Raw genomic sequence first — 16,252 nt, forward strand, 5'->3', positions numbered from 1 at the left:
AAAATGGTGAGCAGAATGTGTGTCTAAATATAAAATGGTGAGCAGAATGTCTGTCTAAACATAAAATGGTGAGCAGAATGTGTGTCTAAACCTAAAATGGGGAGCAGAATGAGTGACTAAACCTAAAATGGTGAGCAGAATTTGTTTAAACCTAAAATGGTGAGCAGAATGTGTGTCTAAAACTAAAATGGTGAGCAGAATGAGTGTCTAAATGGTGAGCAGAATGTCTGTCTAAACATAAAATGGTGAGCAGAATGTCTGTCTAAACCTAAAATGGTGAGCAGAATGCGTGTCTAAACATAAAATGGTGAGCAGAATGAGTGTCTAAACATAAAATGGTGAGCAGAATGTCTGTTTAAGCCTAAAATGGTGAGCAGAATGAGTGTCTAAACATAAAATGGTGAGCAGAATGTGTGTCTAAACCTAAAATGGTGAGCAGAATGTGTGTCTAAACCTAAAATGGTGAGCAGAATGTCTGTCTAAATATAAAATGGTGAGCAGAATGTCTGTCTAAACATAAAATGGTGAGCAGAATGTGTGTCTAAACCTAAAATGGGGAGCAGAATGAGTGACTAAACCTAAAATGGTGAGCAGAATTTTTTTAAACCTAAAATGGTGAGCAGAATGTGTGTCTAAAACTAAAATGGTGAGCAGAATGAGTGTCTAAATGGTGAGCAGAATGTCTGTCTAAACATAAAATGGTGAGCAGAATGTCTGTCTAAACCTAAAATGGTGAGCAGAATGCGTGTCTAAACATAAAATGGTGAGCAGAATGAGTGTCTAAACCTAAAATGGTGAGCAGAATGCGTGTCTAAACATAAAATGGTGAGCAGAATGTGTGTCTAAACATAAAATGGTGAGCAGAATTTGTTTAAACCTAAAATGGTGAGCAGAATGAGTGTCTAAACCTAGAATGGTGAGCAGAATGAGTGTCTAAACCTAAAATGGTGAGCAGAATGTCTGTCTAAATCTAAAATGGTGAGCAGAATGTGTGTCTAAACCTAAAATGGTGAGCAGAATGAGTGTCTAAACATAAAATGGTGAGCAGAATGTCTGTCTAAATCTAAAATGGTGAGCAGAATGAGTGTCTAAATGGTGAGCAGAATGTCTGTCTAAACATAAAATGGTGAGCAGAATGTCTGTCTAAACCTAAAATGGTGAGCAGAATGTGTGTCTAAACATAAAATGGTGAGCAGAATGTGTGTCTAAACATAAAATGGTGAGCAGAATTTGTTTAAGCCTAAAATGGTGAGCAGAATGAGTGTCTAAACCTAGAATGGTGAGCAGAATGAGTGTCTAAACATAAAATGGTGAGCAGAATGTGTGTCTAAACCTAAAATGGTGAGCAGAATGTGTGTCTAAACCTAAAATGGTGAGCAGAATGTGTGTCTAAATATAAAATGGTGAGCAGAATGTCTGTCTAAACATAAAATGGTGAGCAGAATGTGTGTCTAAACCTAAAATGGGGAGCAGAATGAGTGACTAAACCTAAAATGGTGAGCAGAATGTTGTTTAAACCTAAAATGGTGAGCAGAATGTGTGTCTAAAACTAAAATGGTGAGCAGAATGAGTGTCTAAATGGTGAGCAGAATGTCTGTCTCAACATAAAATGGTGAGCAGAATGTCTGTCTAAACCTAAAATGGTGAGCAGAATGCGTGTCTAAACATAAAATGGTGAGCAGAATGAGTGTCTAAACATAAAATGGTGAGCAGAATTTGTTTAAGCCTAAAATGGTGAGCAGAATGAGTGTCTAAACATAAAATGGTGAGCAGAATGTCTGTCTAAATCTAAAATGGTGAGCAGAATGTGTGTCTAAACCTAAAATGGTGAGCAGAATGAGTGTCTAAACATAAAATGGTGAGCAGAATGTCTGTCTAAACCTAAAATGGTGAGCAGAATGCGTGTCTAAACATAAAATGGTGAGCAGAATGTGTGTCTAAACATAAAATGGTGAGCAGAATTAGTTTAAGACTAAAATGGTGAGCAGAATGAGTGTCTAAACCTAGAATGGTGAGCAGAATGAGTGTCTAAACATAAAATGGTGAGCAGAATGTATGTCTAAACCTAAAATGGTGAGCAGAATGTGTGTCTAAACCTAAAATGGTGAGCAGAATGTGTGTCTAAATATAAAATGGTGAGCAGAATGTCTGTCTAAACATAAAATGGTGAGCAGAATGTCTGTCTAAACCTAAAATGGGGAGCAGAATGAGTGACTAAACCTAAAATGGTGAGCAGAATTTGTTTAAACCTCAAATGGTGAGCAGAATGAGTGTCTAAACCTAGAATGGTGAGCAGAATGTGTGTCTAAACCTAAAATGGTGAGCAGAATGAGTGTCTAAACCTAGAATGGTGAGCAGAATGTGTGTCTAAACCTAAAATGGTGAGCAGAATGAGTGTCTAAACCTAAAATGGTGAGCAGAATGAGTGTCTAAACCTAAAATGGTGAGCAGAATGCGTGTCTAAACATAAAATGGTGAGCAGAATGAGTGTCTAAACCTAGAATGGTGAGCAGAATGAGTGTCTAAACCTAAAATGGTGAGCAGAATGTCTGTCTAAATCTAAAATGGTGAGCAGAATGTGTGTCTAAACCTAAAATGGTGAGCAGAATGAGTGTCTAAACATAAAATGGTGAGCAGAATGTCTGTCTAAATCTAAAATGGTGAGCAGAATGAGTGTCTAAATGGTGAGCAGAATGTCTGTCTAAACATAAAATGGTGAGCAGAATGTCTGTCTAAACCTAAAATGGTGAGCAGAATGCGTGTCTAAACATAAAATGGTGAGCAGAATGTGTGTCTAAACATAAAATGGTGAGCAGAATTTGTTTAAGCCTAGAATGGTGAGCAGAATGAGTGTCTAAACCTAGAATGGTGAGCAGAATGAGTGTCTAAACATAAAATGGTGAGCAGAATGTGTGTCTAAACCTAAAATGGTGAGCAGAATGTGTGTCTAAACCTAAAATGGTGAGCAGAATGTGTGTCTAAATATAAAATGGTGAGCAGAATGTCTGTCTAAACATAAAATGGTGAGCAGAATGTCTGTCTAAACCTAAAATGGGGAGCAGAATGAGTGACTAAACCTAAAATGGTGAGCAGAATTTGTTTAAACCTAAAATGGTGAGCAGAATGAGTGTCTAAACCTAGAATGGTGAACAGAATGAGTGTCTAAACCTAGAATGGTGAGCAGAATGTGTGTCTAAACCTAAAATGGTGAGCAGAATGAGTGTCTAAACATAAAATGGTGAGCAGAATGTGTGTCTAAACATAAAATGGTGAGCAGAATGTGTGTCTAAAACTAAAATGGTGAGCAGAATGTCTGTCTAAACATAAAATGGTGAGCAGAATGTCTGTCTAAACCTAAAATGGTGAGCAGAATGCGTGTCTAAACATAAAATGGTGAGCAGAATGTGTGTCTAAACCTAAAATGGTGAGAAGAATGAGTGTCTAAATGGTGAGCAGAATGTCTGTCTAAACATAAAATGGTGAGCAGAATGTCTGTCTAAACCTAAAATGGTGAGCAGAATGCGTGTCTAAACATAAAATGGTGAGCAAAATGTGTGTCTAAACATAAAATGGTGAGCAGAATTTGTTTAAGCCTAAAATGGTGAGCAGAATGAGTGTCTAAACCTAGAATGGTGAGCAGAATGAGTGTCTAAACATAAAATGGTGAGCAGAATGTGTGTCTAAACATAAAATGGTGAGCAGAATGTCTGTCTAAACCTAAAATGGGGAGCAGAATTTGTTTAAACCTAAAATGGTGAGCAGAATGAGTGTCTAAACCTAGAATGGTGAACAGAATGAGTGTCTAAACCTAGAATGGTGAGCAGAATGTGTGTCTAAACCTAGAATGGTGAGCAGAATGAGTGTCTAAACCTAAAATGGTGAGCAGAATGTCTGTCTAAATCTAAAATGGTGAGCAGAATGTGTGTCTAAACCTAAAATGGTGAGCAGAATGAGTGTCTAAACATAAAATGGTGAGCAGAATGTCTGTCTAAATCTAAAATGGTGAGCAGAATGAGTGTCTAAATGGTGAGCAGAATGTCTGTCTAAACCTAAAATGGTGAGCAGAATGTGTGTCTAAACCTAAAATGGTGAGCAGAATGTGTGTCTAAATATAAAATGGTGAGCAGAATGTCTGTCTAAACATAAAATGGTGAGCAGAATGTGTGTCTAAACCTAAAATGGGGAGCAGAATGAGTGACTAAACCTAAAATGGTGAGCAGAATTTGTTTAAACCTAAAATGGTGAGCAGAATGTGTGTCTAAAACTAAAATGGTGAGCAGAATGAGTGTCTAAATGGTGAGCAGAATGTCTGTCTAAACATAAAATGGTGAGCAGAATGTCTGTCTAAACCTAAAATGGTGAGCAGAATGCGTGTCTAAACATAAAATGGTGAGCAGAATGAGTGTCTAAACCTAAAATGGTGAGCAGAATGCGTGTCTAAACATAAAATGGTGAGCAGAATGTGTGTCTAAACATAAAATGGTGAGCAGAATTTGTTTAAACCTAAAATGGTGAGCAGAATGAGTGTCTAAACCTAGAATGGTGAGCAGAATGAGTGTCTAAACCTAAAATGGTGAGCAGAATGTCTGTCTAAATCTAAAATGGTGAGCAGAATGTGTGTCTAAACCTAAAATGGTGAGCAGAATGAGTGTCTAAACATAAAATGGTGAGCAGAATGTCTGTCTAAATCTAAAATGGTGAGCAGAATGAGTGTCTAAATGGTGAGCAGAATGTCTGTCTAAACCTAAAATGGTGAGCAGAATGTGTGTCTAAACCTAAAATGGTGAGCAGAATGTGTGTCTAAATATAAAATGGTGAGCAGAATGTCTGTCTAAACATAAAATGGTGAGCAGAATGTGTGTCTAAACCTAAAATGGGGAGCAGAATGAGTGACTAAACCTAAAATGGTGAGCAGAATTTGTTTAAACCTAAAATGGTGAGCAGAATGTGTGTCTAAAACTAAAATGGTGAGCAGAATGAGTGTCTAAATGGTGAGCAGAATGTCTGTCTAAACATAAAATGGTGAGCAGAATGTCTGTCTAAACCTAAAATGGTGAGCAGAATGCGTGTCTAAACATAAAATGGTGAGCAGAATGAGTGTCTAAACATAAAATGGTGAGCAGAATTTGTTTAAGCCTAAAATGGTGAGCAGAATGAGTGTCTAAACATAAAATGGTGAGCAGAATGTGTGTCTAAACCTAAAATGGTGAGCAGAATGTGTGTCTAAACCTAAAATGGTGAGCAGAATGTGTCTAAATATAAAATGGTGAGCAGAATGTCTGTCTAAACATAAAATGGTGAGCAGAATGTGTGTCTAAACCTAAAATGGGGAGCAGAATGAGTGACTAAACCTAAAATGGTGAGCAGAATTTTTTTAAACCTAAAATGGTGAGCAGAATGTGTGTCTAAAACTAAAATGGTGAGCAGAATGAGTGTCTAAATGGTGAGCAGAATGTCTGTCTAAACATAAAATGGTGAGCAGAATGTCTGTCTAAACCTAAAATGGTGAGCAGAATGCGTGTCTAAACATAAAATGGTGAGCAGAATGAGTGTCTAAACCTAAAATGGTGAGCAGAATGCGTGTCTAAACCTAAAATGGTGAGCAGAATGCGTGTCTAAACATAAAATGGTGAGCAGAATGTGTGTCTAAACATAAAATGGTGAGCAGAATTTGTTTAAACCTAAAATGGTGAGCAGAATGAGTGTCTAAACCTAGAATGGTGAGCAGAATGAGTGTCTAAACCTAAAATGGTGAGCAGAATGTCTGTCTAAATCTAAAATGGTGAGCAGAATGTGTGTCTAAACCTAAAATGGTGAGCAGAATGAGTGTCTAAACATAAAATGGTGAGCAGAATGTCTGTCTAAATCTAAAATGGTGAGCAGAATGAGTGTCTAAATGGTGAGCAGAATGTCTGTCTAAACATAAAATGGTGAGCAGAATGTCTGTCTAAACCTAAAATGGTGAGCAGAATGTGTGTCTAAACATAAAATGGTGAGCAGAATGTGTGTCTAAACATAAAATGGTGAGCAGAATTTGTTTAAGCCTAAAATGGTGAGCAGAATGAGTGTCTAAACCTAGAATGGTGAGCAGAATGAGTGTCTAAACATAAAATGGTGAGCAGAATGTGTGTCTAAACCTAAAATGGTGAGCAGAATGTGTGTCTAAACCTAAAATGGTGAGCAGAATGTGTGTCTAAATATAAAATGGTGAGCAGAATGAGTGTCTAAACCTAAAATGGTGAGCAGAATGAGTGTCTAAACCTAAAATGGTGAGCAGAATGAGTGTCTAAACATAAAATGGTGAGCAGAATGTCTGTCTAAATCTAAAATGGTGAGCAGAATGAGTGTCTAAATGGTGAGCAGAATGTCTGTCTAAACATAAAATGGTGAGCAGAATGTCTGTCTAAACCTAAAATGGTGAGCAGAATGCGTGTCTAAACATAAAATGGTGAGCAGAATGTGTGTCTAAACATAAAATGGTGAGCAGAATTTGTTTAAGCCTAGAATGGTGAGCAGAATGAGTGTCTAAACCTAGAATGGTGAGCAGAATGAGTGTCTAAACATAAAATGGTGAGCAGAATGTGTGTCTAAACCTAAAATGGTGAGCAGAATGTGTGTCTAAACCTAAAATGGTGAGCAGAATGTGTGTCTAAATATAAAATGGTGAGCAGAATGTCTGTCTAAACATAAAATGGTGAGCAGAATGTCTGTCTAAACCTAAAATGGGGAGCAGAATGAGTGACTAAACCTAAAATGGTGAGCAGAATTTGTTTAAACCTAAAATGGTGAGCAGAATGAGTGTCTAAACCTAGAATGGTGAACAGAATGAGTGTCTAAACCTAGAATGGTGAGCAGAATGTGTGTCTAAACCTAAAATGGTGAGCAGAATGAGTGTCTAAACATAAAATGGTGAGCAGAATGTGTGTCTAAACATAAAATGGTGAGCAGAATGTGTGTCTAAAACTAAAATGGTGAGCAGAATGTCTGTCTAAACATAAAATGGTGAGCAGAATGTGTGTCCAAACCTAAAATGGTGAGCAGAATGAGTGTCTAAACCTAAAATGGTGAGCAGAATGCGTGTCTAAACATAAAATGGTGAGCAGAATGTGTGTCTAAACATAAAATGGTGAGCAGAATTTGTTTAAACCTAAAATGGTGAGCAGAATGAGTGTCTAAACCTAGAATGGTGAGCAGAATGAGTGTCTAAACCTAAAATGGTGAGCAGAATGTCTGTCTAAATCTAAAATGGTGAGCAGAATGTGTGTCTAAACCTAAAATGGTGAGCAGAATGTCTGTCTAAACATAAAATGGTGAGCAGAATGTGTGTCTAAACCTAAAATGGTGAGCAGAATGAGTGTCTAAACCTAAAATGGTGAGCAGAATGCGTGTCTAAACATAAAATGGTGAGCAGAATGTGTGTCTAAACATAAAATGGTGAGCAGAATTTGTTTAAACCTAAAATGGTGAGCAGAATGAGTGTCTAAACCTAGAATGGTGAGCAGAATGAGTGTCTAAACCTAAAATGGTGAGCAGAATGTCTGTCTAAATCTAAAATGGTGAGCAGAATGTGTGTCTAAACCTAAAATGGTGAGCAGAATGAGTGTCTAAACCTAGAATGGTGAGCAGAATGAGTGTCTAAACATAAAATGGTGAGCAGAATGTCTGTCTAAATCTAAAATGGTGAGCAGAATGAGTGTCTAAATGGTGAGCAGAATGTCTGTCTAAACATAAAATGGTGAGCAGAATGTCTGTCTAAACCTAAAATGGTGAGCAGAATGCGTGTCTAAACATAAAATGGTGAGCAGAATGTGTGTCTAAACATAAAATGGTGAGCAGAATTTGTTTAAGCCTAAAATGGTGAGCAGAATGAGTGTCTAAACCTAGAATGGTGAGCAGAATGTGTGTCTAAACCTAAAATGGTGAGCAGAATGTGTGTCTAAACCTAAAATGGTGAGCAGAATGTGTGTCTAAATATAAAATGGTGAGCAGAATGTCTGTCTAAACATAAAATGGTGAGCAGAATGTCTGTCTAAACCTAAAATGGGGAGCAGAATGAGTGACTAAACCTAAAATGGTGAGCAGAATTTGTTTAAACCTAAAATGGTGAGCAGAATGAGTGTCTAAACCTAGAATGGTGAACAGAATGAGTGTCTAAACCTAGAATGGTGAGCAGAATGTGTGTCTAAACCTAAAATGGTGAGCAGAATGAGTGTCTAAACCTAAAATGGTGAGCAGAATGAGTGTCTAAACATAAAATGGTGAGCAGAATGTCTGTCTAAATCTAAAATGGTGAGCAGAATGTCTGTCTAAACCTAAAATGGTGAGCAGAATGAGTGTCTAAACCTAGAATGGTGAGCAGAATGTGTGTCTAAACCTAAAATGGTGAGCAGAATGAGTGTCTAAACCTAAAATGGTGAGCAGAATGAGTGTCTAAACCTAAAATGGTGAGCAGAATGCGTGTCTAAACATAAAATGGTGAGCAGAATGAGTGTCTAAACCTAGAATGGTGAGCAGAATGAGTGTCTAAACCTAAAATGGTGAGCAGAATGTCTGTCTAAATCTAAAATGGTGAGCAGAATGTGTGTCTAAACCTAAAATGGTGAGCAGAATGAGTGTCTAAACATAAAATGGTGAGCAGAATGTCTGTCTAAATCTAAAATGGTGAGCAGAATGAGTGTCTAAATGGTGAGCAGAATGTCTGTCTAAACATAAAATGGTGAGCAGAATGTCTGTCTAAACCTAAAATGGTGAGCAGAATGCGTGTCTAAACATAAAATGGTGAGCAGAATGTGTGTCTAAACATAAAATGGTGAGCAGAATTTGTTTAAGCCTAGAATGGTGAGCAGAATGAGTGTCTAAACCTAGAATGGTGAGCAGAATGAGTGTCTAAACATAAAATGGTGAGCAGAATGTGTGTCTAAACCTAAAATGGTGAGCAGAATGTGTGTCTAAACCTAAAATGGTGAGCAGAATGTGTGTCTAAATATAAAATGGTGAGCAGAATGTCTGTCTAAACATAAAATGGTGAGCAGAATGTCTGTCTAAACCTAAAATGGGGAGCAGAATGAGTGACTAAACCTAAAATGGTGAGCAGAATTTGTTTAAACCTAAAATGGTGAGCAGAATGAGTGTCTAAACCTAGAATGGTGAACAGAATGAGTGTCTAAACCTAGAATGGTGAGCAGAATGTGTGTCTAAACCTAAAATGGTGAGCAGAATGAGTGTCTAAACATAAAATGGTGAGCAGAATGTGTGTCTAAACATAAAATGGTGAGCAGAATGTGTGTCTAAAACTAAAATGGTGAGCAGAATGTCTGTCTAAACATAAAATGGTGAGCAGAATGTCTGTCTAAACCTAAAATGGTGAGCAGAATGCGTGTCTAAACATAAAATGGTGAGCAGAATGTCTGTCTAAACCTAAAATGGTGAGCAGAATGAGTGTCTAAACCTAAAATGGTGAGCAGAATGCGTGTCTAAACATAAAATGGTGAGCAGAATGAGTGTCTAAACCTAGAATGGTGAGCAGAATGAGTGTCTAAACCTAAAATGGTGAGCAGAATGTCTGTCTAAATCTAAAATGGTGAGCAGAATGTGTGTCTAAACCTAAAATGGTGAGCAGAATGAGTGTCTAAACATAAAATGGTGAGCAGAATGTCTGTCTAAATCTAAAATGGTGAGCAGAATGAGTGTCTAAATGGTGAGCAGAATGTCTGTCTAAACATAAAATGGTGAGCAGAATGTCTGTCTAAACCTAAAATGGTGAGCAGAATGCGTGTCTAAACATAAAATGGTGAGCAGAATGTGTGTCTAAACATAAAATGGTGAGCAGAATTTGTTTAAGCCTAGAATGGTGAGCAGAATGAGTGTCTAAACCTAGAATGGTGAGCAGAATGAGTGTCTAAACATAAAATGGTGAGCAGAATGTGTGTCTAAACCTAAAATGGTGAGCAGAATGTGTGTCTAAACCTAAAATGGTGAGCAGAATGTGTGTCTAAATATAGAATGGTGAGCAGAATGTCTGTCTAAACATAAAATGGTGAGCAGAATGTCTGTCTAAACCTAAAATGGGGAGCAGAATGAGTGACTAAACCTAAAATGGTGAGCAGAATTTGTTTAAACCTAAAATGGTGAGCAGAATGAGTGTCTAAACCTAGAATGGTGAACAGAATGAGTGTCTAAACCTAGAATGGTGAGCAGAATGTGTGTCTAAACCTAAAATGGTGAGCAGAATGAGTGTCTAAACATAAAATGGTGAGCAGAATGTGTGTCTAAACATAAAATGGTGAGCAGAATGTGTGTCTAAAACTAAAATGGTGAGCAGAATGTCTGTCTAAACATAAAATGGTGAGCAGAATGTCTGTCTAAACCTAAAATGGTGAGCAGAATGCGTGTCTAAACATAAAATGGTGAGCAGAATGTGTGTCTAAACCTAAAATGGTGAGCAGAATGAGTGTCTAAATGGTGAGCAGAATGTCTGTCTAAACATAAAATGGTGAGCAGAATGTCTGTCTAAACCTAAAATGGTGAGCAGAATGCGTGTCTAAACATAAAATGGTGAGCAAAATGTGTGTCTAAACATAAAATGGTGAGCAGAATTTGTTTAAGCCTAAAATGGTGAGCAGAATGAGTGTCTAAACCTAGAATGGTGAGCAGAATGAGTGTCTAAACATAAAATGGTGAGCAGAATGTGTGTCTAAACATAAAATGGTGAGCAGAATGTCTGTCTAAACCTAAAATGGGGAGCAGAATTTGTTTAAACCTAAAATGGTGAGCAGAATGAGTGTCTAAACCTAGAATGGTGAACAGAATGAGTGTCTAAACCTAGAATGGTGAGCAGAATGTGTGTCTAAACCTAAAATGGTGAGCAGAATGAGTGTCTAAACCTAAAATGGTGAGCAGAATGAGTGTCTAAACCTAAAATGGTGAGCAGAATGCGTGTCTAAACTTAAAATGGTGAGCAGAATGTGTGTCTAAACATAAAATGGTGAGCAGAATTTGTTTAAACCTAAAATGGTGAGCAGAATGAGTGTCTAAACCTAGAATGGTGAGCAGAATGAGTGTCTAAACCTAAAATGGTGAGCAGAATGTCTGTCTAAATCTAAAATGGTGAGCAGAATGTGTGTCTAAACCTAAAATGGTGAGCAGAATGAGTGTCTAAACCTAGAATGGTGAGCAGAATGAGTGTCTAAACATAAAATGGTGAGCAGAATGTCTGTCTAAATCTAAAATGGTGAGCAGAATGAGTGTCTAAATGGTGAGCAGAATGTCTGTCTAAACATAAAATGGTGAGCAGAATGTCTGTCTAAACCTAAAATGGTGAGCAGAATGCGTGTCTAAACATAAAATGGTGAGCAGAATGTGTGTCTAAACATAAAATGGTGAGCAGAATTTGTTTAAGCCTAAAATGGTGAGCAGAATGAGTGTCTAAACCTAGAATGGTGAGCAGAATGTGTGTCTAAACCTAAAATGGTGAGCAGAATGTGTGTCTAAACCTAAAATGGTGAGCAGAATGTGTGTCTAAATATAAAATGGTGAGCAGAATGTCTGTCTAAACATAAAATGGTGAGCAGAATGTCTGTCTAAACCTAAAATGGGGAGCAGAATGAGTGACTAAACCTAAAATGGTGAGCAGAATTTGTTTAAACCTAAAATGGTGAGCAGAATGAGTGTCTAAACCTAGAATGGTGAACAGAATGAGTGTCTAAACCTAGAATGGTGAGCAGAATGTGTGTCTAAACCTAAAATGGTGAGCAGAATGAGTGTCTAAACCTAAAATGGTGAGCAGAATGCGTGTATAAACATAAAATGGTGAGCAGAATGTGTGTCTAAACATAAAATGGTGAGCAGAATTTGTTTAAACCTAAAATGGTGAGCAGAATGAGTGTCTAAACCTAGAATGGTGAACAGAATGAGTGTCTAAACCTAGAATGGTGAGCAGAATGTGTGTCTAAACCTAAAATGGTGAGCAGAATGAGTGTCTAAACATAAAATGGTGAGCAGAATGTGTGTCTAAACATAAAATGGTGAGCAGAATGTGTGTCTAAAACTAAAATGGTGAGCAGAATGTCTGTCTAAACATAAAATGGTGAGCAGAATGTCTGTCTAAACCTAAAATGGTGAGCAGAATGCGTGTCTAAACATAAAATGGTGAGCAGAATGTGTGTCTAAACCTAAAATGGTGAGCAGAATGAGTGTCTAAATGGTGAGCAGAATGTCTGTCTAAACATAAAATGGTGAGCAGAATGTCTGTCTAAACCTAAAATGGTGAGCAGAATGCGTGTCTAAACATAAAATGGTGAGCAAAATGTGTGTCTAAACATAAAATGGTGAGCAGAATTTGTTTAAGCCTAAAATGGTGAGCAGAATGAGTGTCTAAACCTAGAATGGTGAGCAGAATGAGTGTCTAAACATAAAATGGTGAGCAGAATGTGTGTCTAAACATAAAATGGTGAGCAGAATGTCTGTCTAAACCTAAAATGGGGAGCAGAATTTGTTTAAACCTAAAATGGTGAGCAGAATGAGTGTCTAAACCTAGAATGGTGAACAGAATGAGTGTCTAAACCTAGAATGGTGAGCAGAATGTGTGTCTAAACCTAAAATGGTGAGCAGAATGAGTGTCTAAACCTAAAATGGTGAGCAGAATGAGTGTCTAAACCTAAAATGGTGAGCAGAATGCGTGTCTAAACTTAAAATGGTGAGCAGAATGTGTGTCTAAACATAAAATGGTGAGCAGAATTTGTTTAAACCTAAAATGGTGAGCAGAATGAGTGTCTAAACCTAGAATGGTGAGCAGAATGAGTGTCTAAACCTAAAATGGTGAGCAGAATGTCTGTCTAAATCTAAAATGGTGAGCAGAATGTGTGTCTAAACCTAAAATGGTGAGCAGAATGAGTGTCTAAACCTAGAATGGTGAGCAGAATGAGTGTCTAAACATAAAATGGTGAGCAGAATGTCTGTCTAAATCTAAAATGGTGAGCAGAATGAGTGTCTAAATGGTGAGCAGAATGTCTGTCTAAACATAAAATGGTGAGCAGAATGTCTGTCTAAACCTAAAATGGTGAGCAGAATGCGTGTCTAAACATAAAATGGTGAGCAGAATGTGTGTCTAAACATAAAATGGTGAGCAGAATTTGTTTAAGCCTAAAATGGTGAGCAGAATGAGTGTCTAAACCTAGAATGGTGAGCAGAATGTGTGTCTAAACCTAAAATGGTGAGCAGAATGTGTGTCTAAACCTAAAATGGTGAGCAGAATGTGTGTCTAAATATAAAATGGTGAGCAGAATGTCTGTCTAAACATAAAATGGTGAGCAGAATGTCTGTCTAAACCTAAAATGGGGAGCAGAATGAGTGACTAAACCTAAAATGGTGAGCAGAATTTGTTTAAACCTAAAATGGTGAGCAGAATGAGTGTCTAAACCTAGAATGGTGAACAGAATGAGTGTCTAAACCTAGAATGGTGAGCAGAATGTGTGTCTAAACCTAAAATGGTGAGCAGAATGAGTGTCTAAACCTAAAATGGTGAGCAGAATGCGTGTATAAACATAAAATGGTGAGCAGAATGTGTGTCTAAACATAAAATGGTGAGCAGAATTTGTTTAAACCTAAAATGGTGAGCAGAATGAGTGTCTAAACCTAGAATGGTGAGCAGAATGAGTGTCTAAACCTAAAATGGTGAGCAGAATGTCTGTCTAAATCTAAAATGGTGAGCAGAATGTGTGTCTAAACCTAAAATGGTGAGCAGAATGAGTGTCTAAACATAAAATGGTGAGCAGAATGTCTGTCTAAACCTAAAATGGTGAGCAGAATGCGTGTCTAAACATAAAATGGTGAGCAGAATGTGTGTCTAAACATAAAATGGTGAGCAGAATTAGTTTAAGACTAAAATGGTGAGCAGAATGAGTGTCTAAACCTAGAATGGTGAGCAGAATGAGTGTCTAAACATAAAATGGTGAGCAGAATGTATGTCTAAACCTAAAATGGTGAGCAGAATGTGTGTCTAAACCTAAAATGGTGAGCAGAATGTGTGTCTAAATATAAAATGGTGAGCAGAATGTCTGTCTAAACATAAAATGGTGAGCAGAATGTCTGTCTAAACCTAAAATGGGGAGCAGAATGAGTGACTAAACCTAAAATGGTGAGCAGAATTTGTTTAAACCTCAAATGGTGAGCAGAATGAGTGTCTAAACCTAGAATGGTGAGCAGAATGTGTGTCTAAACCTAAAATGGTGAGCAGAATGAGTGTCTAAACCTAGAATGGTGAGCAGAATGTGTGTCTAAACCTAAAATGGTGAGCAGAATGAGTGTCTAAACCTAAAATGGTGAGCAGAATGAGTGTCTAAACCTAAAATGGTGAGCAGAATGCGTGTCTAAACATAAAATGGTGAGCAGAATGAGTGTCTAAACCTAGAATGGTGAGCAGAATGAGTGTCTAAACCTAAAATGGTGAGCAGAATGTCTGTCTAAATCTAAAATGGTGAGCAGAATGTGTGTCTAAACCTAAAATGGTGAGCAGAATGAGTGTCTAAACATAAAATGGTGAGCAGAATGTCTGTCTAAATCTAAAATGGTGAGCAGAATGAGTGTCTAAATGGTGAGCAGAATGTCTGTCTAAACATAAAATGGTGAGCAGAATGTCTGTCTAAACCTAAAATGGTGAGCAGAATGCGTGTCTAAACATAAAATGGTGAGCAGAATGTGTGTCTAAACATAAAATGGTGAGCAGAATTTGTTTAAGCCTAGAATGGTGAGCAGAATGAGTGTCTAAACCTAGAATGGTGAGCAGAATGAGTGTCTAAACATAAAATGGTGAGCAGAATGTGTGTCTAAACCTAAAATGGTGAGCAGAATGTGTGTCTAAACCTAAAATGGTGAGCAGAATGTGTGTCTAAATATAAAATGGTGAGCAGAATGTCTGTCTAAACATAAAATGGTGAGCAGAATGTCTGTCTAAACCTAAAATGGGGAGCAGAATGAGTGACTAAACCTAAAATGGTGAGCAGAATTTGTTTAAACCTAAAATGGTGAGCAGAATGAGTGTCTAAACCTAGAATGGTGAACAGAATGAGTGTCTAAACCTAGAATGGTGAGCAGAATGTGTGTCTAAACCTAAAATGGTGAGCAGAATGAGTGTCTAAACATAAAATGGTGAGCAGAATGTGTGTCTAAACATAAAATGGTGAGCAGAATGTGTGTCTAAAACTAAAATGGTGAGCAGAATGTCTGTCTAAACATAAAATGGTGAGCAGAATGTCTGTCTAAACCTAAAATGGTGAGCAGAATGCGTGTCTAAACATAAAATGGTGAGCAGAATGTGTGTCTAAACCTAAAATGGTGAGCAGAATGAGTGTCTAAATGGTGAGCAGAATGTCTGTCTAAACATAAAATGGTGAGCAGAATGTCTGTCTAAACCTAAAATGGTGAGCAGAATGCGTGTCTAAACATAAAATGGTGAGCAAAATGTGTGTCTAAACATAAAATGGTGAGCAGAATTTGTTTAAGCCTAAAATGGTGAGCAGAATGAGTGTCTAAACCTAGAATGGTGAGCAGAATGAGTGTCTAAACATAAAATGGTGAGCAGAATGTGTGTCTAAACATAAAATGGTGAGCAGAATGTCTGTCTAAACCTAAAATGGGGAGCAGAATTTGTTTAAACCTAAAATGGTGAGCAGAATGAGTGTCTAAACCTAGAATGGTGAACAGAATGAGTGTCTAAACCTAGAATGGTGAGCAGAATGTGTGTCTAAACCTAGAATGGTGAGCAGAATGAGTGTCTAAACCTAAAATGGTGAGCAGAATGTCTGTCTAAATCTAAAATGGTGAGCAGAATGTGTGTCTAAACCTAAAATGGTGAGCAGAATGAGTGTCTAAACATAAAATGGTGAGCAGAATGTCTGTCTAAATCTAAAATGGTGAGCAGAATGAGTGTCTAAATGGTGAGCAGAATGTCTGTCTAAACCTAAAATGGTGAGCAGAATGTGTGTCTAAACCTAAAATGGTGAGCAGAATGTGTGTCTAAATATAAAATGGTGAGCAGAATGTCTGTCTAAACATAAAATGGTGAGCAGAATGTGTGTCTAAACCTAAAATGGGGAGCAGAATGAGTGACTAAACCTAAAATGGTGAGCAGAATTTGTTTAAACCTAAAATGGTGAGCAGAATGTGTGTCTAAAACTAAAATGGTGAGCAGAATGAGTGTCTAAATGGTGAGCAGAATGTCTGTCTAAACATAAAATGGTGAGCAGAATGTCTGTCT

This window comes from Salvelinus alpinus, chromosome 3 (genome assembly GCF_045679555.1).
Source record: "Salvelinus alpinus chromosome 3, SLU_Salpinus.1, whole genome shotgun sequence".
Lineage (NCBI taxonomy): Eukaryota > Metazoa > Chordata > Actinopteri > Salmoniformes > Salmonidae > Salvelinus > Salvelinus alpinus.